Raw genomic sequence first — 26,349 nt, 5'->3', positions numbered from 1 at the left:
TTCCACCTCCCAATAGACCCATAAAACTGAATCCATCATTGGGGTTAATTCAGTGACAAAAGCAGAGATCTTGTGACTCAGTAACTCCCTCAAAACCTCATCTCTGAAACCGTTTACCTTGGGGAGCAAGCCATTAATAGACGAGCCCTTTAAGGAGACATTTCATATCCAAGCTATAACAGAGGACACATGTATAGGTCAGAACCATTCATTCAATGCTAACTATCATATTGGACGACTCTTTTTATTCATATGTCTTTACTGTACATTACCACATTAGTATAAGAAATTCTCTGGGCATGGCCACATACCTAGTATTTCTCCTAGCTGGAGTGTTGTAGTGACTATAGTCAATTGAAGTCTAAGTCACTATGAATATCTAAATAGTTAGGATCTTTTTTTAATACAAGCTTTCAGCCAACTTACCTTGAATTTGGTTTTGTTTCAAATTCACTTTTGAGCATCAACAAATACATTAAAGATCTTTTGTACAACATTAAACATCCAGGCTGGAGAGATGACTCTGGGGTTAGCAGCCCTATACTGCTCTTGCAGAAGATCAATTGTTTCCTACCTTATCCAGGTATGTGGATCACAACCATCTGTAATACAAGCTCCAGAGGATCTCATGCCCTCTTCTGGACTCTGCATGCACCTGTAGTCACATGTACCTACACCAGCATCCATCCACACATTCATACATACATAATTAAAAACAAATCATTTTTAAAAAGGTTGACCATTCAAGTATGTTATATATATATATATATATATATATATATATATATGCAAAATAAAACTGTGGAGTCGCATATCTTTTCCTGTAAACTTGACAATATAAGTTCAGACTATTTTTCAAAACCTATCTGGGGTTTTCCACATTAGGTGCCAGCACACTGACAGTCAACGCTGCCATTGCAACGGTGGGGGAAGATCCCTGGTGGTTACCATAGTGATTAATTGTACTCAGTCCCACATTTGGCTCTATCTTCTGAAATCAATTGAATATATGTGACTTTTTAATTCAGCTGGCTTTGAGATGGGAGTCAAATAAAAACCAAACAAGATCCTTTCTGCTTATGTCAGTCATTCTTTCTTTCTTCCACAACAGAGTTAGAACGATTAAGTGGTCAACACGAGTACTAGACGCCTGAAGTATCTCTGCTGCGAAGGGCCACTGCATTCTCTCTACTGTGCTCTGCCTGTTCCCCAGTGATGGGGCTGCCTGGCCTTTTCCAGCCCACTGCGGCCTCTCACCCTACACACCAGGATCTGGGTCTTGGGTTTCACTCTCTCCAGACAATGTGTACGCCGGAAGACAGGTGGAATGAGGACTCTGGAATGAAGAACTTTTGGTGCCAGGAGAATATCTACAAACGTAAACAAGAGCAGCTGCTGTTTGATGCCAACTCGCTCCATGTTCAGTAACTAAACGCAGCATCTGTTTAGGAAGTATTTCTCTGGGGTTTAATTATCAATGAGAATTTTCGCTGAAGGAAGATGTACGCTACAGAAACTGGAGATTAGATGCCGGCTTCAGGGTAAAAGTATCTGTCAGTGAGCAGAGCTGCCTTTTGACCTGGCAAGAGGCTGTATAAATTACTTCAAGTGTCATATAAATGGATGAGTCTAGGAACAAGTATTTATAGCACGGATATTATTAAGCTTAAATGAAAGTCATGGAAAACAAACCTGTTTTCATTTGTCACAATTTTGGACTAGTGTGAAGAATACTTCCCTGTGTCAGTCAGCAGATGCCTGTGTTGCCCAACTCTCTCCAAGACTGGATGTGCTACAGCAGTGTTTTGAGAAACAATGCTTCATGTGAGGCTCCAGCTGGTCTGGGAAAGCACAATTTTAAGGCCACGAAAAGCAGTCTGACATGGTGACATTCTATCATCCAGCCAATGGATATGTTTTACTAGCAAGAGCAAACATATATATATATCAATGGAATTTGTTTAAACTCACATTGAAGCATGGATTCAACTCACTTAGCTCTGCGTGTCATGCCAAAATCAAATAAACTCAGTGAAATATTACTGAATATGTATTAAATCAATGGTGTAATAAATAAAATCATATTTCCCCAAACATACAATCAATCACTGGACTATTTAATATATTTCGCTAATGTAATATATATATTCCTTAAGATGAATTCACTAAAGTGAACTCCATTTAATGGCAACTGACATATACCAATATGGACAGCAGCAAAGAAAATCTCCAGCTAAACAGTTATCTAGGGTTCTGAAATTATATAATTTAAATTTGTCGGAAAAGAGAAATTTGTGCCATCAGCTACACTATACTGTAACCTTTTATCCATATATTTCTAAATATGGAAATAGCAGGGGGAAACATAAAAACTAGATTTGGAGATGTTTTCAATTTGAAATACAAAGAAAATTATAATTTTCACTAAAAATATCTATAGCCGAATTTTTCAGTTAAGATACGCATCCATATTTTTTTTCTGGAATCCTGGAGTTTGGGAAAAGAATTTTTCGCTTATTTTTGAGATTAATACAATTGCATTTCCCCCTTCCCTTTCCTCCCTCAAACCCCCCGAGATAACCCAGCCTATTCTCACTCAAACTCTTGTCCTTTTTTGTTCACAGACACTATGTTTTCTACGTATGTGTTGAACATATGTATGTGTTTTACATACAGATGATACGTATTTTTATACATATATTACTAAATATAACCTGGTAAGTCCATAATGTTACTTGTATGTATGTTTTCTGAGTTGAACATTCCTTTTTGAAACCTCAGGCCAGCAATCCACCTTCATAGTCTATTGCCTATTTTTTTTTCTTTGAGACTAGAAAACGTTTGGGAAGAAAACATAATAGCGAGGTAATACTTTGTGATGATTAACTTTTATGACTCTTACAATACACAAGGAACTTTAGAAGTGGCTCGGTTTGGCAGAGATTCCCATTGTGACAGAAAGGAAATGGCTGCCTTGTTTCACATTTCCATGATGAATAGCAGGAGAAAAGGGGGAAGCAGCAGCAGCAGCAGCGCTAGATGCATTGTGGGTCTACTAAGTGCGGTACAACGGCCAGTTGTTAAGGAGCCAGCAAGTCCACAGAGTGAGTTCAGCCTTCCCTCGACTCTAGTTCCCAGGAGTCTTTTGGCATGTCTTTGCTTCTCTCTCCTTCCTTGAACCCTAAAGGGACTCTTACAAAGCTGCTTGATATCAAGAGTTGACATTTCTGACTATGCCAGCCTATGGAAGGTGTACTAACTGAACCCAGTATGACAGCATGTATCTAGCCTTGCTCTAGTCTTCCTTACGGGTGCGTGCAAGCACGCATGCACGTGCACACACACTTTAATGCAGTCTTGTGTAGTCATAAAACAATGAATCCTTCATTTCGTCCAGCAAAATCCTTCTTCATAAAGTATTGTGTGTACATGTGGCAGGTTTCAGTTGACCACAGGAACAGCCATCTGCTGTTGTGGTGTTTGTGCTATGTTATTGAGGTACTTGCTGTTCTAAGAAAGATGATGTCCCCATATAAAAAATACTCAGCATTCTAAGTGATCTCTCCTTCTCTGCTTGTTTTCCTGGTATAAAAGCCAACAGTATACATGTTCTGTGTTTCTACGGCAGAGGTCAAGGTCCGGTGCTTTTCTTTCTTGGCTTCTAATACTTTGCTGGAGGATTCTTGCCTAATTAGTGAGACTTTGCTGCCCAGTAGCAAGACCTCAGGAACCCCATCCAAACAGCCCATGATCTGAGTATGCCTGGGGTAGACACAGCCTGTGGACACAGATGCCGGGTCATGGGAATGACTCAAACGACATGCATGTGACTCACACTTAGGAACTAGAAACACATACTGTGAAATATAAAAAGTGGACAGAAGCCAGCCAGATAAAGGCATGAGAAAATAAAAACCCACTTATCTCGTTTAAACAAACTCTGAAAAACAACGGATGGGAGGAATTGAACAAGGCCCCACCCCTAGATGAAGAGCTACAGACAATAGCTGTGGAGAGTGGGAAATGCATTCTTCTCCAGGAAGTGCCCTAGATAGCCTCTGCTAGGTTACCCATCCCAAGCAGTCAACCCTAAACATATACACATATGAGCAATATTAAATGAACTCGGAAGATTGTATTTACATACATATTAATATATGTGTGCATTTAAAACAATAATAATGAGGGAGACCATGGATTTTGGAGGGAGACATGATAAAGCAAAGGAAATATAACACACACATATATGAAAATATTGATTATATATGCATATACGGAATTTCCAAGAAAGCAGTCCTTGAAAGTTGTTGACCTCGTGGTCATGTACTTTAAGTTGATGGTTTTTTTTTCACACTGAAAAATGTAAAATAAAAATATGGTTGGTTGTTATTTAACAACAAATAAGGAATAATCAACCTCTCTCATAAAAGAGCAAAACTTTCGTTTCAGCTGGCGTGTTGGGGAGAGATAAGCCGGAGTAGGAGGGAACGGCAAGCATTCTACTACAAAGGCCCTGGCTTGTGTACTTTTGTGGGAGAAAGGCCAGGACTCCTCCCGTCATTTGTGAGAGATGTTGTATGGGGTTCTGGTCAGGTGGGGCTGAATCGGCAGTTGTGATTAACAAGAGAATGTAAGCTCAAAAGTCAAGCCTTCACTCTGCTGGGGCCAGTCAAGGCTGGCTAGATGGCGCTGAGAACCTGATGGTGGTTCAGAGGAGGCCAGCGCCATTTAGGTGAGATCTTCTGGGCGTATTTCCTCAGGGTCAGGGCACAGAAGCCGTGGTTCAGAGGGTGCCAAGGCTGTGCCTGGTGCTGGCAGAGCTTAGAAATGTGCAAGAGTTTGCCAGGTGGTACTGGCTTGGAAGGGACGAAGGCGTCCTAGAGAGCAGCCAAGGCTCAGCACTGTGAGAGACCAGGAGAGGCCACTGGGAAGAAGCAGCCTCGGTAGCTGTAAAAGCCCCAGGATTAAAGGAGTAATGGAGAGATGCTGAGACTTAGTGCCGAGTGACAGTCCGTGTAAAGAGCACCGGATGAGAGTCCAGGATAGGCTGAAGGTGCAGCCCGTTTTAATACAGATCCCAGCATACTGGAAATGCCAGTATCGTGGGATGGCCAACAGGGGCAGTAGCCATCCTGTGATGTGGATGGAGTCATCCTGAGCCTTCAAGTCAAACTGTACTCGTGGCAGGTGGCAAAGCCAGAGAAATCGAGCCCTTTGGGATCCACAGCATCATGGGATCCACAGGATCATGGGATCCACAGAATCATGAGTGTGCACCAGCCATCCCGCACTGAACTTTTTCACTGTTGGATTTAAGTTTAGCTTTGGTCTGATTGTGACCGGGCTGACTGTGTGACTGGTTTTTCACTCTTAGAGTAAAAAGAAAAGTATTTAACTTATTTCTTCATTTTAAGGAACCACAATTGAGAGACTGAAATCTTAGACTTTGAATATTTTAGAGAAACTAGATATCTAGAGATACTTTGGATAAATTTAAGACTCTGAACTTCTGGTTGTTTTAAAGAGACTATCGTGGGTTATGTTTTTGTTTTTCAAGAAACAGTCTCTCTGTGTAATAGCCCTAACTGTCCTGGAACTCTCTTTGTAAACCAGGCTGAGTTCAAACTCACAAAGATCTTGCCTGACTCAACCTCAAGGGCTGGGATTAAAGGCGTGAGCCACTACACCTAACCTGCGACTGAACTTTTAAAGACTACGGAACTTTTAAAAGTTGGAGTGTTTTACGTTGTGATATTGATACTAATATGAGATCTTGGGGAAGAGCAAGAAATAAAAGCTGATGTGATCTATTTGTATGCCAAGTTGACGAGGGGTCGACGGTGCTGTTATCTGTCAGCTTGAGACATGCCTAGACAGACTGGGAAGACAGACTCTTAATTAAGAAAACACCTCCATCAGATTGGCCTGTAGGTGAGTCTGTGGAGTAGTGTGTTGGTTGATGGTTGATGCGGGAGGACCATCCTGTGATGGGTGGTGCCTCCCTGGGCGGGTGATCCTGAGCTTCGTAAGAAATAGGCTGAGCAAAGCCTTGGAGAGCAGTCTAGCAAGCATCACTCCTCTTCTGTGCTCTCTGCTCCAGCTCCTGCCTCCGGTTTCTGCCACAACATCCTCTCGGTGATGGACTATCACTTAGAAGTGTTAGCTGAAATAAATCCTTTCCTCCACCAAATTCTTTGTCATGATGCTTACCACAATAGCAGAAACCCTAGCTAAGATACCTCCTAAAGTCGTCTTCCCAAGTCCTCATATGCATTGGCATTCTAACTAGTTTTACTAAATAAATGGTCACAACCTGAACTCGTCAATTGTTAGTATGTTTTTTTTTTCTTCAAGTTGAAGGTGAATCTCATCTGTCTTCTTGGGCCCTGCATCCTATGCATTATAGTGTTTGATTGAAGGCCAGGACTCAAAACTATTAAGACATGGCTGGATTTAATGTTTAATTATTAAGCAAAAACTATAGCCTGTAATAAAGTAGTTGGTCTGTGAGCAACACAGATTAGTTTATATTGAGTTGATAGTGACTTTCCAAAGCATTTACCAATGTGTTTTGTTTTACTCAAGTCCTGCTTTTTTGGAGGGGGTATGGCAATACTCATTTACTCAGATGCAGTGTTCATTCATCTCTGGAGTTAGGGTAGCAGCTGCGTACTAGATGACATAATGAATATGACTAAGACAGATTTCCTGACCCAGCAGTTAAACAAGAAGCTATTTGTTGGATGTAACATTTTCACTGGCAAAGTGAATATGCCTCTTACCATTTTGCAGTTTGCTCCAGAATCTCTCTTTTCTTCTTAGTTCTAAGAGATATGTAACCGCAGAGGGACTTAGAGGAAGAATAATTGTGTCTTCGGGAAGAACTTCGGCCTGGCACATACTTTACTCTAGTTGGGGTCAGGAAAAAAATCGATACCTGATTGTGTGGCTTAGCTGCTGCTGAGACTTTTAAAAAAAACTTAATGGGCCAAAATTAACCAAACAAGATTTCTAATTCGCCTTTCTTAGGCCGTAAGTATGAAGAAACTTAGGATGAAAAATAGGCTGATGGTCCAACCCCCCTCCCTGCCCTGCTGTTAACAAGTAGGACACTTGAGGAAGATGAAGGAAGGGCTTATCCAACCTGTGTTCCTTCCCTCTAGGAAAGCAAAAACCTCACCCTTACTAGTGAAAAGAGTTCATCTCTTTGTCTAAGTCTCCATTTTCCCAGAGAAAAGCCTTTTTCAAATAAAATCATTCATCTAATTACAGACCTTAGGAATAACAAATTATTAAGTAGAAAATTATTATACTTCTAAAATAAGTATTACCTTATGTGTGTTTCATCCAACTTCAGTCGGGGACTAATAACTTAATGTGAGCCTCCTTCTCTTTATGTCATTTGAAACACTGCACTTATGGTAAAATGCCAGCAAGTTTCCATTCTAGGTTTAAATTAGGAGTAGCTGTTATTTCAAAGAGTCCCATTTTCAGTCATTAAAGGTTCAGGGCATGTTATGCAGTAATAGAAGAGATGTTATTGGATGTTACAATGCACAGCTCCCCGAATGCCCTGTTACCTCTTGTAAGCCTCAGGTTAAGAAAGTCAGCTAACTTTAGTATAATTTAAGATTATTATCAAAAATTGGCCCCTCTACAAATTTTTCATGAAAGGCTAAAAAAATGAGATTGAAATATTAATCCCGTATTTCTCTCATTGTCCTTTTTGAAGTTTTGTTCTGACGTGCTAGTCTCACAAAAGGTAAGCATTTCAATATTTATTTGATAATTGAAATTACTTTGATTAGCAATTTTTACATTTCACCCTGTTTTTTTGTATAGCATAAAAAAATTGAAAAGACAAACACAGGATCATCAGAAACGTATTTGAAAGATAAAATTTAAAACATGATGACTTATAAACTTAATCATACAGTGATTAATATCTGTGCTAAGCCAGAGTACACAGATTGAACTTTTTTTTCAAAGATAACAAAGCCATCACTGATTGTATAACCTTGTTGTGCGGTTATCACATAATTTCCTCATGTCGGTGAATGAACTCAAGACCAATAGATATTTACAAATGCAAGAATTAAAACAGGCTGGTGATGGCTTAGTGGATAAAGTGTTTGCCTGCCTGGAATACCAGCACCCAGAAGATAGAAAGAGGTGATCCTTCCAGAAGACTGACTATCAGACACGCCTGAATCAGGAAGAGACCCTGCTTCAGTATACACGGTAGAGGGAGTGATCAAGAAAGACAACCACATCAATCTCGTCTTAACACCCATGCTCTGCACTCCCTTCTGCGCAAACATGCACACCACACCCATACCCACGCTAGAAAATATTTTAACATGTGGAAGTCTTCAAAGTGATACCCATCATAACATGAACTCACCGGCCACACACTAAGGTAGACTCTATCATAAATTTTTCTCACTCTTAAACTCTTCAGTGATGTTCAACAATATGACTTTATCCTAACTGCTGAAAATTACTGAATGTCATTTTAAACGTCCAAGTAAATTCAGTTATTACAAACAACACCTACATTTATGTCAATACTTTTACAGGTTATTACGGTAGAGAACATGTTAGCTTTTAATGTAACATCTTTTACTACAAGAAAACTGCACAGGGCAGATTATGGGCTTTCTTGGAGAAGCACACAGGAAATACATGAAAGTGAGTTGTCAGTGTCTCCGAATCACCTGGCTAAAATTCAATACTCATTAAATTTCCAAGTGATGGGATGAACGCATCTATAAGACACCAGCATTTTAGATCTGGCACATCAGTTTTCACACATCAGTCATGACCGTGACCCCAGACAGGAAATATTCCCTCCTCCTTTGGGGTAGGAAAACTGAGGGTCAGAGAGACAGGAAAATTGTGTTAAGTCTCATAGCAGATTCTAGCTCCAGTTAAGACTTAACCCCCAAATCTTTCTATTCAGTTCTCATCCACGCGAGAGCTCTGCCTCTCCTTCCCCAAGGTTTAGAACATTTGGTTAAGCAGATCAATCAGAGATCACAGGTACATAAAGGCAGACAGGGATGATTCTAAGCGAGAGAACCTGTTCCATATTCTGTGGGAGTCAAAAAACATGAGGGAATGTTATACCATGACTGCATTTTGTTAATGAGACTCCAGGCAATTAATCCAATTGCACACACATACACACACACATACACAAAGATAGACAGAACAGCCCAACAATGGAGTTTCTCTGCTCACAGGAGAACTGAATAGTACGGTATTGAGGAATGCTGAGGTTATCATCGTGAAGCGAACTCAAGGCATTGCAGTCATTCTACATTAGTCCAGAGAGGGAAAGGAGAGCTCACAGAATGCACTTGCTTCTTTTTGCAGGACAGTCAGACTCCTTGGGAATTGTTTCCATATTATTTTCAAGAGATGAGTGGCTTAAGTGGAAACGGTAAGAATGGAATGGCAGAAATGTCTGAGATACAAATAAGACTGTCTTAAGTTTGCTTGAAAATGAGTGTTATATAAACCAGTCTCTCAGAGTCAACTCGAAATTTCCCCAGATAATTCAATTTTCTGATACAGTAACTGTGCGTCAGCATGCATCTGGCAGCTGGTCTTGGCAAACCTCCCCCAAAATCATAATCCAATTTTCTTTAGGGAAAAAGGTGTTCCTATTAATTAAGGATTAACAATGCGGCCATTTGTTTTCCCTGTTGCCCCTTGCCTGTCATCCCAACACTTGGGAGGCAGAGACAGGGAGACTGGGGCAGCTAGGCTACACAGCCTGTGAGGCTAGCAGGGGTCCATCATGAGATGGTGTTTCAAAGCACTGTAAAAATAAGGGTGTGTGTGAAACTTAGAATTTCTAAAGAGTCTATTAATTTCACGGGCCGCTAACTGAAGAAGAGAGGAAGTGAGAGAGTATGGGACCAGTGCCAATCAGAGGCCAGTCAAGAGTTCCTGGGCCTGGAGCATTGGCCCAGCACTTAAGAGAACCTGTTACTTTTCCAGAGGACCTAGATTTGGTTCCCTGCACCCACAAGGTAGCTGACAACCACCTGGGACTACAGTGTGAAAGGATGCAACACCCTCTTCTGACCCCGAAGGCACCAGGAATGCACATACATACTCACAGGTAAAATAGCCACATACATAAGTTAAATAAATCTGAAAAAGGAACATAAATGTTTATGGAATAGATGCTGGCTCTTGGCAAAGGCAGAAAAAGATTTTACTGATGCATAACCACTGTGGCAGGCATGATGGGGCTGAAAATAGTTAAGAATCCCTCTCAACTCAGAACTATTCTATTACTTAAGAAACGAACAACAGAGAAAAACCAAATCTAGTTAGATTTTTTAATAGAGTGTACCTGCATTAAGATAGCTGCACTGTGACTATCCATCCACAAGGTCTTATAGTACCTCTGTGTATGTGCAACTGGTCCTTGGCCAAGTGTTATTATTAAACAATGCCTGCTGGTAATTACAGCTAAGTCATTTTCCTGACTTCTCTAAGATGAGAACCAAATGCAGAAATTCTTCCAATACCCATTCAACCATGAATTAGTTCCAACAACCTTTCTTCTAGATGGTCTTCTGTGTTCCTTAGCCTTTTTTATGCAAATTAACTGATTTCTCACTGAGTCTCAGACACACATAATCCTGGGACTCTATTCTCCATTCTCTTGAGACATGAACTCTATGTCTTCCTTTGTTGTGGTTTACTCTTTCATTTTACTGCATTTTCAGTAGCTTCCAGAAAAAATTTTCTAGGAGAATTATTTTTAAGATACTGTATTTCTGAGATATATTCATTTCCCTCCCTTAGATGAGTCATGGTTTGGGAAAGACGGGGTTGTAAGTGCCAAGCCATTTGCTCTTATCAGTGCAGCTACTGATAAGGTCAATAATATTTAATTGCATTTTCCCTTCATGAGTGGTGTTCCCACTGCTGGAGAGTCCTAAGAACTCTTCTTCATATCTTGTTTTCTGAACTTTGGTTAGGACATGGGTCTTTTTTTTTTCACCTGGTGCTGATCATTCCATACTCGGCTTGGTGCCAGGCTGTCATAATTTTCCGTCTCTACCCCTCCTTTGCTCTGTTGTCCCCAACCTGAATACTTGACACTTACTTGCTGGACCCGGACAGTCATCATTGATTTTATTCTCTTCCCTTTCACATTCCATAACTTTGTCTTTTTGTTCTTGCCTGGATGATATTCTCTGAATAATATGTCTAAAGAATTACAGATTTCAGTGAGTGCACTTATGTAGCATATCCGAGTGGGTTTCATTCTTTCCATGGTGTCATATTTATTTGTAATTTTTTGAAAACATGCATGTAAGTGTAGAGCATGTGTGTCTTCGTGTATACGCATGTGTGCATGAAGGGCAGAGGTCAATAAAGTCAGGTGTGTTCTCTATTTCCTCCACCTCGTTTCTTGAGAAATCCCTTCTGGGAACCCAGAAATAACGAACTAGTTAGGCTGCATGGGCGTTGAACTTTGAAATCTGTCTCTACCCACCCTTAGCATTAGAGTGATGTATATGCGCCAAAAAACATCCTGTATTTGCATAGGTGCTGGGGGTCTTAACCCAAGTCCTCATATGTGCACAGAAAAAGTCTTTCCCTGTATGTTCCGTGGTACACTGACTTCCGTTACTCACCAATGCTATTATCTGTGCCTTTACACCGTGACTTTTCCTTCCCTGTCTTTGTCCTTTTTCCTTTACCGTTAGCGGTCATCTGTGTTGATTCGCTGGAGTTCATCGTGTCCAGCCCTTCTTTCGGAATACAGCTTTCTTTGAGCGACGCAGAGCCCGGCTACACGTTCACAATCGACACTGAGGAACAAGAGAACACAGAAATGTTTGCTGGGTGTTAAGAGTTGAGTTGAAGGAAGGTCTATTGGACCAGGCGCATCACTGAGGCGCCCACTTGTAGCAGACGCTGAGGTCTGACGAGGGATGAGGGGTTTAAGGTGGCCTTTTGGGGTGCTGTCAAGAGGCTCCACAGGCTCCTTCTGTAGTCTACTAATTAGCCTTCAGGGTATGAGACCTGACACCACAACGGTCTCTATTTCACCCAGGAATACTCCAAGATCAGAGTTTGAGTCGACTGTTAGTACCGAGAGGAGGAGAACCTGGGGAAGCATGTTTTCTAGTTGAATTGAATGAGGTTCCAAAATTGGGGTTCCCATCCTTTACCATAGCTTTCAATCAACCCTCCATCCTCAACCATTTTGCCACTTCTAGCTTCCAAATTGGTTAACTCCTGCTTTTCTCGAATCCATTTACTTCTTGAGTAAGTGCTGGGCTTCAAAATTTCTCTCTCCTCTCCTCCAGATTTAATTCCCTTATCGGTCAATGCTGCACCCTTCATTCTTTTTATCCCTTGTGAGGTTTTTTTTTTCATTTTAGAGCATTATCACTCAGAAATGTGTTGGAAACAAAAGGAGGAAGGGTGGCCTGAATAATGAATTTCCTCTACAAGCCTATATTTGAACACTCAGTCACCAGCTGGTAGCACTATTTGGGAAGAGTTCAGAGGTACAGCTCTGTTGAGACAGTGTGTCACCAGGAGAGGGCTTGGAGATATCGGAGCCCCGCCCCGCGTCCTGGTCTCTTTCCTCCTCTTCCTGCTTGTGACTGAAGACACGATTGACCTCCCTGACACCTGTTTCTGTCCCTCCCTTCCCTCATGCTGCCATGCTTCCCCATCACAATGGATTCTTATCACCCTGGAAGAAAAAGCAAAACAAAACAAAACAAAAAATCCAAAAGTACCCTTGAACGAATTGGTACAGGAGACGGCTTCCTGAACATAACACCAGTAGCGCAGACACTGAGATCAAAAATTAATACATGAGACCTCCTGAAACTGAGGAGCTTCTGAAAGGCAAAGGACACAGCCAACAAGACAAAAATGGCGGCAGCTCACAGATTGGGAAAAGGTATTCACTAACCCCACATATGACAGAGGGCTGATCTCCAAAATTTACAAATAACTCAAGAAGCAAGTCATCAAATCACCAAATAATCCAATTAAAAAGTGGGGTACAGAACTGAATAGAGAATTCTCAATAGAGGAATCTAAAATGGCTGAGAGACACTTAAGAAAGTGCTCGACATCCTTAGCCATTAGGGAAATGCAAATCAAAACAATTCTGAGATACCATCTCACTCCTGTCAAAATGGCTAAAATAAAAAACTCCAATATCAGTTTATGGTGGAGAGGATGTGGAGAAAGGGGAATACTCCTCCACTACTGGTGGGAGTTCCAACTTGTACAGCCACTTTGGAAATCAGCATGGATATTCCTCAGGAAAACTGGAATTAGTCTACCACAAGATCCAACAATTCCACTCTTAGGCATATACCCAAAAGATGCACATTCATACAACAAGGACATCTATCTGTTCCACTATGTTCACAGCAGCATTATTTGTAATAGCCAGAACCTGGAAGCAACCTAGATGCCATTCAACTGAAGAGTGGATAGAGAAAATGTGGTTCATTTACACAATGGAGTAATACTCAGTGGGAAAAAAATGAAATCTTGAAATTTGCAGGCAAATGGATGACATTAGAAGAAACCATCCTGAGTGAGGTAGCCCAGTCACAAAAGGACAAACATAGTATGTACTCACTCATATATGGATTTTAGACATGGATCAAGGGATTGCCAGTCTACAATCCTACCACCAGAGAGTCTGGGATACAGGTTTGAGGAAAGATCTGGCATTAATGAAATTTACAGAGACCTACAAAGAAGACACAAGCTGGCAATCTAAGCAATAGTGGAGAGACTACCTTAAATGCCTTTCCGCGATAATGAGATTGATGACATCCTTATATGCCATCCTATAGCCTTCATCCAGTGGCTGATGGAAGCAGAAGCAGACACCCACAGCTAAACACTGAACAGAACTCCTGGAACTCTGAACAGAACTCCTGGAACTCAGTTGAAGAGAGAGAGGAATGATGAGCAAAGGGGTCCAGAATGGGCTGGTGAAACCCACAGAAACATGACTTGAACAAGGGGGAGCTCATGGACCCAGGCTGGTGACTGAGAGGCCAGTATGGACTTATCTAGACCTCCTGAATTTGGGTGTCAGTGAGGAGGCCTCAGAAATCTATGCTTCCTTGGATAGTACATCAGTACTTATTCCTGGCATATGAATGGACTTTGGGAACCTGTTCCATTTGCATGGAGGGATGCTCTCTCAGCCTAAACACATGGGGGAGGGCCTAGGCCCTGCCTAGGATGATATGACAAACTTTGGAGCTCTCCCATGGAGGGCTTCACCCTCTCTGGGAAGTGGAGCAGAGATTGGCTGGGGGGGTTGAGGAGGCTAGTGGAGGGTGGGGGGGAGGAGGGGAAGGAGAGGGAGCTGGGATTGACATGTGAAATAAGCTTGTTTCTAATTTAAATTACAAAAATGCATCAACATAAAAAAACCTGTTCCTTCTATAAACTGCCTTGGCTATTGTGTTTTATCACAGCAATAGAAAGCAACTAATACGGGAGACATTCATAACATTGGAATAATTTTAAGATTAACCATTGCTGAATTTTTAAAGCACTGTTTTAGGGTAATTTGATGCTCAGAACCATACTGACCCTGAAGCAGTGAGTTTCCATGTCTTCTCAGCCCTCATACAATGTCATCCACAATCAACATCTTGTTCCAAAATAGAATGCTTGTTGTATTCGATGAGTCTGCAATGGTTGAAGCGTCATTATCACTCCAAGTCTCTAGTGTACATTAGCGTTCACTCTCTGTTAGTGTAGTGCATTGGAAAACATCTATAACGACATATATCTACCAGCACAGCATTGTGTGACATAGATTTGCTGCTATAAAAGTCCTCTGTGCTTTGAATTTTTACCCTCCCCATTATTCTTAAAACCCGATAAGCATTGTTTTTCTGGTTTTGGAATGCTACCCAACTCATGGTATATAACATTTTTGATTGGCATCTTCACTTATTAATTTCATCTGAAGATCCTCTATATCTTCCCATTGCTTAGCATCTGATTTTTTTGAATTATTAAAAAGCAGGCCAGTTACTGACTTACTGACACCACTTCAGAATTCAGTGTTCTGGCTTCTGGGAACACTCAGGAGCATGGTGTGTTATGATTCTTACTCAGAAGCACAGTGTGCCAGGTAGGTTGACTGCCACATCATGCCTGCATTTTCTCCTACAAACATATGTAAGCGATGGAATTTCTTATGCATTACTCTATTCATTAAATATTTGCTGAATGAAGTAATGTAATTTCTCATAAAAATCAGTGTGGACAAGAAGGATCTTATTTTGAATTTTCTCTCATAGCAACCCCCCTTTTTTATCAATACCCACAACAGATCATTTTTAAAAAGCTCTGGATTAAAGGAGAAGTAGGATAAATACCCCCCCCAAAAGGTTATTTGGAAAAACTGAAAGAATCTTTGTTTAGTCTACAAAGCAATAAAAGCTTGCAGAAAATTAAATATGTCTCTTTCCTCTTTCTCCTCACCAGTCTCCAGCCACAGGGATAGTGTCTGTAATGGAGGCTCTTGTCAGACAAAATTCAAGGAGAGAGTCTCAGTGCTTACAATTCATCTTTGGGATGCGAAAGCTTTCAATATCACAGGGAAGTCAGTGGATAAAAATGAATAGTTCATTCTTCAACGCAAGGCAACACAAGATAACACAAGGTATTGCATCTGCTTATTTCACCAAATCAATTTTTTGGTTTGAAAATGAATTTAATTAAAAAGACAGGACAGAGAAAGTAGTAAATGTCATAAAGATCGAGGGTCCAAAATGTTAGAAAACATCCAGACACTATTTATTACCCATACAGAGGGCTAGGGTGTATAAAGGCTTACTTGGGGTCATTAGGACAGGTCTTAAAAAGAAAAAAACCAGTGAATGAGTTAGAGAATGTGAAATTCTTTGACCACAGAAAAAAATGGAAAAGCCTCATAGGAGAAAAAAGGAGAATAAAACATAGCTGTGTTCTGCATAGACTCCTCCCATCTACTTCCCTGTTATATTTCAAAAGGAATAGTCTGTGGTAGAATATTCCAGATTCTATGTTATTAAGTATTTATATAGTCAATAGTAAAATCCCGTGCCGAGAAACACTATGGTGAGATGGTATATTAAGAGTTTGTGATTGGCTAGGTGGAGAGCAATCTCAAAGACCTACACAGCTTTGTTGCAAAGCAATATGTGTCAAAAGACTTCTTTAAATTTGCATAACATTGGCTTTTTCAAACAACTCAACGTGGAAGTCCATCACACAGTCCTCAAAATATCTTGAGGTGAGTGGATACAGAAGGGAGTGCTCATGATTTACAGGCATAGAGAGGTTAGATACTCATGGCATTCAAGAGAAACATTAGCCTAGTGTCTGGAATAGAATCTGCTCTTATAACCTTGGATATTTATATGTAAAAGGTTTGAGTTCCAGATATTTGTTCTGTCATTCTTGGAAAATAGTCTAACTTTGTATTAACTATATAAAATTCACCTTGTTAACTCTATAAAATAAGTGTCATAGATGAAATGACATAGTAGCTCAAATTGCTGAGTCAAGGAGCAAAGTTTGAGTAATTAAGTTAAAGTAGAGAACTACTAGACCAGCACTGGCAGTCTGTCCTCTAAGCATAACTGTCATATTGTTGTGTTACGAAGTAACACATAGCAGTAACTTGCTTACACAGCTAGTGAAAGAAACTGTTCCACCTTAGGAGGCTAACTGACCCAAGGAGAGACAAAGAAAAGCAATCCTCTTTTCTACTTCTTACTTTCTTAATTTAACCCCATTTAAAAAGAAGCCCTTGCAGTGACCTCTGCTTCTGTGATACCCTCAACCCAGGGAATCCTACATCCTCATTGCCTTAATAGCTGTTCCCATTGCTATGATAAAATAGTCCTCAAGGAACAGAACTTGAGGGAGAAGGATTTATTTGGCTGACAATTCCAGGTCACAGTCCATCATGGCAGCGGAGTTGCAGCAGCAATACCCAAAGAGAAGAGGTCACATTGCATCCACAGTCAGGAGAGGGATGGGCTGATGCATTCGTGCTAACGCATGGTTAAGTCACTCTTTTTCATTCGCTCTAGCGCCCAGGCCTGGAAATGGTGCCACCACATCCGGAATGACTCCTCCTAGATCCATCAACCTATTTAATAAAACTCAATCTTGATCCCTAGTTAAGAAAGCCATCATCCAGTAACTCTAGATTTTGTCAGGTTGACAAGTAACAATGACCCTTAATTCAACATTCAGCAAAACAATGTATCTCTGCGTTTTAATGGGTCTGCCACACACACACACACACACACACACACACACAGAGAGAGAGAGAGAGAGAGAGAGAGAGAGAGAGAGAGAGAGAGAGAGAGAACATCTGTTCTCTATGTAGCTACTGTCATAAACAACAGAATACAGTCCTTCGTGTGCGTAAATGTACCGATTTACTAAAAACTTACGTGGCTCTGAAAACTGCGCACGCTTACATTTCCTTCCCTTTCTCAGATTTTCTATGGTTGTTTTACTGCTGTGGGACAGGCCTTCTGTGATTGTTTTATGCCCATTGGTTGATTTAAAATAAAAAAACAACTGGCTTGGCCTATAGCAAATCAGGATAATACCAGGTGGGAAAGTCGAACTGAAAATGCAGGGAAGGAGAAGAGAGGAGTCAGGGAGAGGCCAGCCAGCTGCTGGAGGAGGAGCGGAGGAGGAGCTAGCTGTATTAGAGCACAGGTAAAGCCACAAGACAGGTGGCAAAGCAAAGGTTAAAAGATACGGGTTGGGTTCGTTTACATGTAAGGGCTAGCTATTAACAAGCCTGAACCTGAACGGTAATAGGCCATGCAGTTTGTAATTAAGAGTAAGCCCCTGCTGAGTGGCTATTTAGGAGCAACTGCAGGATCAGGTGGGCCAGAGAAACCTCTGTTTACAGTTTACACATCTTTCTGCAGCCTAGGTTTCCCTCACTTGGCATGCCTTCCTTTCCCCATCACTCATTAGAGGGTTTTTAAACTCTCTCCTGAGGTTTCAGACTCATTGTTAGGACTTTGACGTCTTTCTTTTTCTTTCAGCAACGCTCGATGAGTTTTTATCTAAATCTCCCCATGGCTGCTGCTCACAACGCCTTCGTTAGGACTTTCTCTAGCTAACCTCAGATAGCCCAGTCTGACTCTTGTCCTGCAAGGCATCCCAGCACGAGGACATACTTCGGCTTTACGTGATGGTGTTGGTCTTGGTGATGATAGACATTTAAGATGGTCCCATTGTTTTTCTTTTTTCTTTTTTTTCCTGGACATTGTGAGTAGTGCTGCAGTGAACACGGATGTACAAATATCCCTGCAGCGTGCTAACTTGAAGCCCTCTGGGTATGTACTTTAGAGTAGTGTGACTCAGGGCCCAATTGGCCCTGAGCCGATATTAATATCAGCTTGTCTTATTTATTTATTTATTTATTTATTTATTTATTTATTTATTTATTGGTTTTTTGAGACAGGGTTTCTCTGTGGCTTGAGGCTGTCCTGGAACTAGCTCTCTTGTAGACCAGGCTGGTCTCAAACTCACAGAGATCCGCCTGCCTCTGCCTCTCGAGTGCTGGGATTTAAGGTGTGCGCCACCAACGCCCGGCCAGCCCAGCTGGTCTTTAAATACTACTAATGATTTGTCTGGCAGCTAGGCTCAGCTTCCACTTGCCATAGCTGTCTCTCAGAACGCTTTTCAAAGGCAATCCCTGACAGTTGGCGATATTCACTGGTGACGCTGACCTCTCACGGTGTCTTGCTAAAGAAAACCGCAGCCTGCCTTACAGTTGTGCTTTTTCAAGCCTGAGCAGAGCTCATAGAGCACTAACCACGCCTGGCTAACGCAATCAGCGCATGGAGTTTTTCCATTCCTTGCCACTCTCTACTTTCTCCTGAGGCACTCATTCTCCAAACCAAATTCAATTTCTCTGCTGCTCTGAAGCTCACGTCAAACTCCTTATTTCCAGGGATTTGGGCTACTGTAAATGTGTCCCTGGGGCTTCTCTCCAATTGAATTAATAATTAGGGTAATAATTAGGGTGTCACTGGCACATACGTGCCCCGAGGCTGGCTTCTGTGAGGAGAGCAGAAGCTCATAACTTACCTTGATGGAAGGAAGTCTTCCATTCTCCAGTCACACAGGTAAAGTCTGCCTTCCTCCCTTCTTCCCTCCCTCCTCATTTCCACCCTCCCTCCCCTCTCTCTTTTCTTCTGTCTCTCTCTCTATCTCTCTCTGTCTCTCTCTGTCTCTCTCTCTCTCTCTCCCCCATCCTCAACCCTAGTAAAGACAAAGCAGGTGAAATGACAGTAAATTCTCATATTCTCATTCTCTCTCTCTCTCTCTCTCTCTCTCTCTCTCTCTCTCTGTAGTGCATCCAGGAAGCTCACTCAGTTCTTTCTCTCTCTCTGAGTATTTCTACCTGGCTGCCTTCACTGGTAATGAGCGTTCACTCACCCTCTTCCAGGGCTTGCTCTCATCTCTCCAAGAATGCTGTTTTCTCTCATAGGCACAATCCTGTGCCTCTAGGACACTGAGGGAATTTGTCAAATTGAACTTCCTGGAGATTCTTCCAGTCTGAACACCCTTTCCTCCATTCCAATCACAATGTGTGGCCACAGTATTATTATTTTTTTAAGGGAAACAATTTTTAAGAAGTATTCATTCCCTGCCTCAATGTCTTTCTTCTTCCAGAGTAAGTGGATCATGCTTCCAGTTCCTTGAAATCTGTTACTTGATTCTCCGCCAAGACTCGAGAGACAGCAAGAACAAAAGCCTCCTTCAGGTTCTCACGCTCACTTTCTTATCCAACTTCTTCATCCTTGGAAGAAATCACTGTGTCGAAGCTGTTGCTTTGCTTCTTGCAAGCAAGCATCTTCTTGTCAAGGCCTATCCGTTAAGATAGAAAAACAAAGAACACATTACAAATAACAATCATGCCCACAATATAATACCCGCTGTTTATTTTGTACATATTGTGTGCCAGGCACGGTCCAACCGCTCTGCATTCTGACAGCTGGTTGGTGATAGAGGAATTATTTAATACGATCATCGACATAGAGCTGATTTGACAAGGCAGCCATTATTTAACTTTTTAAGGGGGCCTTAACTGATTTCTGAACCCAGTTCTGTCTTCCTCTCTAGGCTCCTGCTCTCGATAATGAGCGAATACACAAACCTCATTCAGTGCAGTGGATGGCACACAGATGTCACAACCCAAGAGTCCTGAGCCCTTAAGACGTGTTAGTTAGAGACGGGAGAAGCTTCAACAAAGCCACGTCAAACAGCATCACATAAAACTTGGTACACGCTGGCAGTGGCAGTGGTGGGATGAGCAGCTTCAACACCAAGGGTACCTTGTTACACAAGCAAAGTCCCTTGATCCACACCAAGGAGACTCTACCAGACAATCTGTATTTTCACTTACATCCAAAAAGCAACGCAGGACCTCAAGGTGAGACGGGACATCACTTATCTACTGTTACCGTGATGTAGTACCCTGGAGGCAGAGATACCTGGCTGCTGCTACGTCAGTCATCTACAAATGAGGAAGGCTGCAAAAAGCAAAACTAGCTTGAGACCCTGAGAGTCAGCTCCACTTGTCATTGGAAAACATAAGAAGCAAATGATTGTTTCTCTACCTGAAGCTATTTCTCTACTTGAAGCATATCATCAGTCCTACTTTGGTTCTTCTCCAACAAAATTAATGATTTCCCATGTGATTTTTATTTAATTTTTGTTTCATTGTGCTGTTAGGAACAGGCAATTGGAGTTAATTGTCTTTAACAAGTTGACTCATGGAATGATTTCTTCATTACTAGGCTTACTCCTTTCTTTCTTCTTTATTTCCTTTTTTTGTTTGTTTGTTTTTCCAGACAGGTTTTCCCAGTAGCTATGGCGCCAGTCCTGGAACTCATTCTGTAGACCAGGTTGGCCTCGAATTAATAGAGATCCACCTGCCTCTGCCTCCCGAGTGTTGGGATTAAAGGTGTGTGCCACCAAGGCCCAACATCCAGGCTTGTTTCTACAAGCCCAACATCCAGGCTTTGCTTGTTGAAGGAAGACTATCTGGGGAGAATTTATCCTGTCAGGCCTTGCATAGAAATCTTAACTAAACCAGGCACAGTGGTGCAACCTGTAGTCTCAGCGCTTGGGAAACCGAGGCAGGAGGATTGCTAAAAATCCCAGCTCAGCCAAGGCTACTCAGGGGAAACTTATCTCAAAACAAACAAACACAAAACCTAAACTGAGCGCTGGAAGCATTGTTAGAACTAATCTAGTATTCGTCTGTGCAAAGCAGAAGGCTGGTTGTGGACGACCCCCCTGACTGCTCCTCTAGGGAGCGCTGAAGTGAGCTGCTCGCTCCTCCCCATCCCAACCTTGACCTGCAGTTTCTGTCTCCTCTGTTTCTCCCCCTGCTGTGATTTCTAATGGAATAAATTTTCAGGAAGTCTACTGATTGAATCCATGACGAGCGTGTAATTGACAGGAGCAGCTGGGCCCTCTTGACACATGACCGTCCTCTCATTCTTTCTGATGGCTTCTTTTCAATTCCCACCTTAGCCCTCTCTCCTGCTTCTCCTTTGCTGGAGGACGTCCCTGAGGATGCGGTAGATTTCCTGCTTCCGGTGTGTCCCTATCGCTCTTATTTGAGAAGGAACATTTTTCGCATTTCCGAGGGCACTCTGCAGAAACCATCCTGTTTTCATTCCTTAGTCTTAGGAGCTTCTACAGGGTCTCCTTGGCTGCTTGCCAGGGCCTCATCCCTCTTACCTGAAAACTCTGAAGATTTGTGCCAGCCATTGATGTCTGTCTTTCCATGCTGACCCCAAACTTGGCTCTAGCGTTTGTGGTGTGGGGTTTGCTGACTTTAAAGTTAGAAAGCTTATTTTAATCAGATTTTTCTTTGTGTTTTCTTGCTTGTGGACACAAACTGGAGTTATTTTCAATGACCTTTTCGATACTTATTTTTAAACAAGAAAAACTAGGCTTTCTAAAGACGGTAATGAGAATCTGAGTGCAAGAAGTTTGTCTTCATGAGTTTGAGGGCATAGGGACCTGAGTTCTATAATTATCATTTTTTCAGTTTGTACATGGATTGCTGCCTATTTTATTTATAAAAGCCATGTAAAGGCATAGTGAGTACATCTGAGAAGCTTCTAAGAGTCTCTGTGGCTATCACTGCCTTTGAGGTCCAGCTTACTATCTTCTGTCTGGAGAGGAGTCTGCTGGGAATTGCTGGTTTTGTTTGGTTTGGTTTGGTTTTTCAAGACAGGGTTTCTCTGTATTATTTTGGAGGCTGTCCTGGAACTCATTCTGTAGACCAGGCTTGGTCTAGAACTCACAGAGATCCTCCTGCCTCTGTCTCCCAAGTGCTGGGATTAAAGACATGCGCCACCACCGCCCAGCTTGCTGTTTTTTTTTTTAATACTCAGTCTTTAATGGCCACTAAGAGTTAAGCTTTCCTAGAAGTGACCCTAGACACTTCCTGCTCCTTTGCTAGCTTGCAATTTAAAGGATGTGACTCCAAGTTTAATCCCAGTTTCTAGTGTTCGGGAGTCGGTGAATTCCCTAACCTTTCTGATCATCATTTTATCAGGTTATTGACCACAGTAACATTACTGCCCGTTGCAGCAATGGGGTATATTCTACCGTAGAGAAGCAGAGCAGGCTTTTTGTTTTTTGGCTCTTTCCTTTTTCCACTTTAAGATTATCAGATTAATATATGGATGGATGCTTGAACGACATACATGTCTGTGGATCACACGTGTGCCTGGTGTCCGATGAAGCCGGAAGAAGGCTTTGGATCCCCTGGAACTGGGGTTATAGATGGTGGTGAGCCATCTTGTGGTTGCTGGATATTGATCTCATGTCCTCTGGAAGAGCAGCCAATGCTCTTAACCACTGAGCCATCTCCCCAGCCCATACACATTTGTTTTTTAAGTGTGCCCAATGCTGACTATAAAACCTAGGTTTATGGGGAGATAGTGAAATCCCCAGGTGAAAGTGTGTTGTTGCTATGAGCATGGCTGTGTCCGGGACCTCAATACCCCAGCTCCATGACTGTGGCACAGCCTTCCTCTGGACCGAGTTCAAATGTTGAGAGTGTGCGGAAATGTCCACCAGAGTTCTTCTCCCTGAGGGTATTTATGGCCTGAAGACAGATCACACCAAGACTAGCTAACCCTGCCTCCTGCCTGGTGTTCGGTTGGGTGATGTAAGCCTGCCTCCCTTCAGGGTGGTTACCTAACAAACATGATCACAAGCTGCTGGCACACTGTGACTTCTCCATCTGAGAACCCAGATCACCTGACTGATCTCAGCTTTCCTGTGTGTCTGTATGTGTGTCTGTTTGCCATTTCTTCATTCCTTTGTTGTCCGAAGACAGGCTTCTGGAAGCCATTCCTGAGACTTTTGCTGCTCTGTTACATGGTATTGCGATAAGCTTCGTGTATTCTTAGCATTTTCAACTAAATTTAAATATCTTACTAGCCACAAATCTCTAAGATACGATACCTTCCCTTACCCATCCTAAGGGTTGTGGTGAACACATTTATAACATATAACGGATTAGTAATGGGAAAATATCGGTTTTCTGTAGCTAAAGCATATATGGCACGGGATCCTGAAAAGAACAAAGGCATAACCCACAACGGAAGCTGTCTGCTTTTATTCTTACGTTCGGTGAAAGGACCAGCAAATAGAAGGGGAAGTCTAGCCCTGCCTGCTTAGATTCTTTCTTCTTGGAACTTGTGGGTAGTCTTTCTTCCTGGAAGGCAGTGTCAGTGACCTTGTTAGGTCTCACGGTGGGCAGAGGAGCAAAGAACCCAGAGCACAAGACATCCTGGATCCTGAGCCTCACCTCAAGAGACAATGTGGGTGTCTACAGACAGGAGAAGAGGAGACCACAGAGATCTGGCTAAGGTGGCCCCTCGGGGTCCTTTAATCCAGACTGTGTGGCATTGTCAAAGGGCAAAGACTTGGAAGTACCTGAGCCCCGACACATGGTAACTCCAGATCACTACCAATTAGCATCCAAGGGCTTGCAGGAGATGTTGGAGGCAGTATGGGGCGTATGTTTCTCTTATGCTTTTAAGGCATATGTCATTGTATTCAAATGTGGATACAGAAGAGTCTGTCTTAGGTGATCTTTTAATTTTCCTTCATTGAATCTAGTTATACAAAGTTACTGACAAATAATTGTAGCTTATTCCAATAAAGCACACTTTGATTCTAATGTACCTTAAGCATAGTATTAAATATGCAGTTAAATATGACACATGCAAAAGTAGTATTTAAAATAATCACTTTTTCTAAACCCAGATTTCAAATGTCTATGATATGCAGGCTGGTTCCCTAAATTTCTAGTAGGTTTTCTGAAAGTGCTTAGTGCTATTTGGACCAACGGTAGATCTTAAAACACTCACATGAGCTGCTAATGCATTTGCAACAGACTTCTGAGGGAGGTTATACATTGCTTAGACTGCAAATAGGAAAAATGCAAAGGAGTCAGGAGTCAAGACCTCCTGAGCACCCTTGAAATGCTTAATGGTTTCCCTTGCTTCCTTTTCCTTCATAGTGCGTACGGGCAGCCTGGCCAGTAACCTGTCAATCAAACAATGTGAGAATACCTGTTAAGGCATAGGCTATGAGATCATGTGGCGTGAAGACTGGAAGGCAGGCAGCAGAGAGAAGATGACACAGCTGTTTCAAAACTGTATCGTCTTTGCAGTCTGGCTTGTTCCGGTTCTATCATCACTATGCTTTGGGTTCAGCCACGACCCACAGCATCGGTGTGTTCCCCAGAAGGACTCACTGGGTGGTGTGGAGTAGTTTTCTTTCTGGTATCTTAGCAAGGAGCTCATAATTTTCCTCTAAGGTTTTTTTGTCTGTTGTCTGTTTATCTCACCCTACATCTTATTTTGCTCTCTCTCTCTCTCTCTCTCTCTCTCTCTCTCTCTCTCTCTCTCTCTCTCTGTGTGTGTGTGTGTGTGTGTGTGTGAACACACTATAACACATGCTTATGTGTCACAACCCACATGAATGTGGAGGTCAGAGGACAGCTTGTGGGAGTCACTTCTTTCCTTCAAACTCAGGTCCTTAGGCTCAATGGTAAGTGACTAATTCCTCTACAGGCTCGACCATTTCACTAACCTGTACTCAGTATTTTTAAGGGAACAAAGTAATTTACTATATGGGACTAGAAAGAAGTAGTTACAGTATATAGTTGAAGACATTTCATTCTTATATTTTTTCCACAAGAGAAATGTATTTGTTAATGCAGCACACAAAATACATTAATCGGTAAATTGTCATAAAGTCCTTGGTGCCATCCTTGGGGGAGTCTGTTTAATTATGTCTTCAAGTAGGAAATGATCCATTTAGTTTGCAACTAAGTGTGAACACATTTTGGAATATGTTGCCTACATTTTTTATGCACTTGGAGGCCTAAACTGAGATCTGCAATAAATACACTAATTACATTGGTCTCTGTTTGTGCTTTTAAGATGTCTACTATGAACTTTAAGAACTAGGATTGGTAACAAGACCAAACCACTTCCCAAACGAAAAAAGTTTCTCTATAAAGCTGTGTCTAATAATCAGTTTGATTTTGAAATGCTTTTCACTGTGATCTCTGATATTTAATTAAATGTGAATGGAGGTTTGAGGGGGCTTGTCTTTTCCAGCAAGTGTCAGCCAGCAAGTTGTACTGGTGATTTCTGCAGCATTAACCAACATCCGTTGAAGCAGGCTCTTAAGGACAATTTCACAATAACGATACCAGTGATGCTGGTTTATTGCCATTTTGCTAAGCAGGCATATTAAAAAAAATCAGTGGCGGTTAACAACAAGAAAACAACAACAATGAAAGCAAACAGACACGAAGGGCAGAATGCGACTCGCCCATGCCGCTTACCACCCTCACTCTTTCAGAGCTGGCACCCTCTGAGATCAGCAGGTTCCTACACGCGCTGGGCAGAGCAAGACGCCGTGCAGGGCCAGGGCGTGCCCACCTGCAGACTGCTGGCTGTCTGGAGCCTGCAAACACCTTGCGAGTTCCGAGAGGCTCTGGAGACGTCTGCCTAGGCTTCTCAGCTCAAAGCTTCAGGCAGAAGGCCATCAGCGTCCAGAAAGAACCTTTTCAGGGTGTCAGCAACTTCACTTTGCAGAGCCAGCTGGTGGAGGGCCGAGGGAACCCCTCTGGCCAATCGCTGGCCAGGCCAGTAGCCATCGCTGCCCTGGCATACCTTTTGTTCTGATCACCAATTCGAGTGTTGGCCGCCGTGCCAGGCGTGCAGG

At 42.1% G+C, this 26,349-nt stretch overlaps 3 long non-coding RNA genes across 3 annotated transcripts in view; 2 read left to right on the top strand and 1 right to left on the bottom strand.

Annotated features, from left to right (window-relative positions):
* LOC110342405 overlaps positions 1-19,934 on the bottom strand; it is a 94,678-nt gene extending 74,744 nt beyond the window's left edge. Inside the window, exons 1-3 of the long non-coding RNA XR_005880303.1 lie at positions 19,507-19,934; positions 14,623-14,721; positions 11,667-11,843 (exon numbers count right to left, since the gene is read on the bottom strand). This is a non-coding gene — a long non-coding RNA (uncharacterized LOC110342405). The remainder of the gene's footprint in view (positions 1-11,666; positions 11,844-14,622; positions 14,722-19,506) is intronic.
* On the top strand, positions 4,648-6,318 carry LOC121143165. Its single transcript, XR_005880304.1, has 2 exons — positions 4,648-5,931; positions 6,101-6,318. It is a non-coding gene; the product is annotated as an uncharacterized LOC121143165 (long non-coding RNA).
* LOC110342410 lies at positions 17,699-25,532 on the top strand. The gene is made up of 3 exons (XR_002384472.2): positions 17,699-17,766; positions 19,744-19,834; positions 20,194-25,532. It is a non-coding gene; the product is annotated as an uncharacterized LOC110342410 (long non-coding RNA).
* Positions 25,533-26,349: the final 817 nt, after the last annotated feature.

Source organism: Mesocricetus auratus, unplaced genomic scaffold (assembly GCF_017639785.1).
Source record: "Mesocricetus auratus isolate SY011 unplaced genomic scaffold, BCM_Maur_2.0 Super-Scaffold_100011, whole genome shotgun sequence".
NCBI classification, from domain to species: domain Eukaryota; kingdom Metazoa; phylum Chordata; class Mammalia; order Rodentia; family Cricetidae; genus Mesocricetus; species Mesocricetus auratus.
The sequence above is the reverse complement of the archived record's forward strand: the minus strand, read 5'-3'. Positions and strand labels throughout refer to the sequence as shown.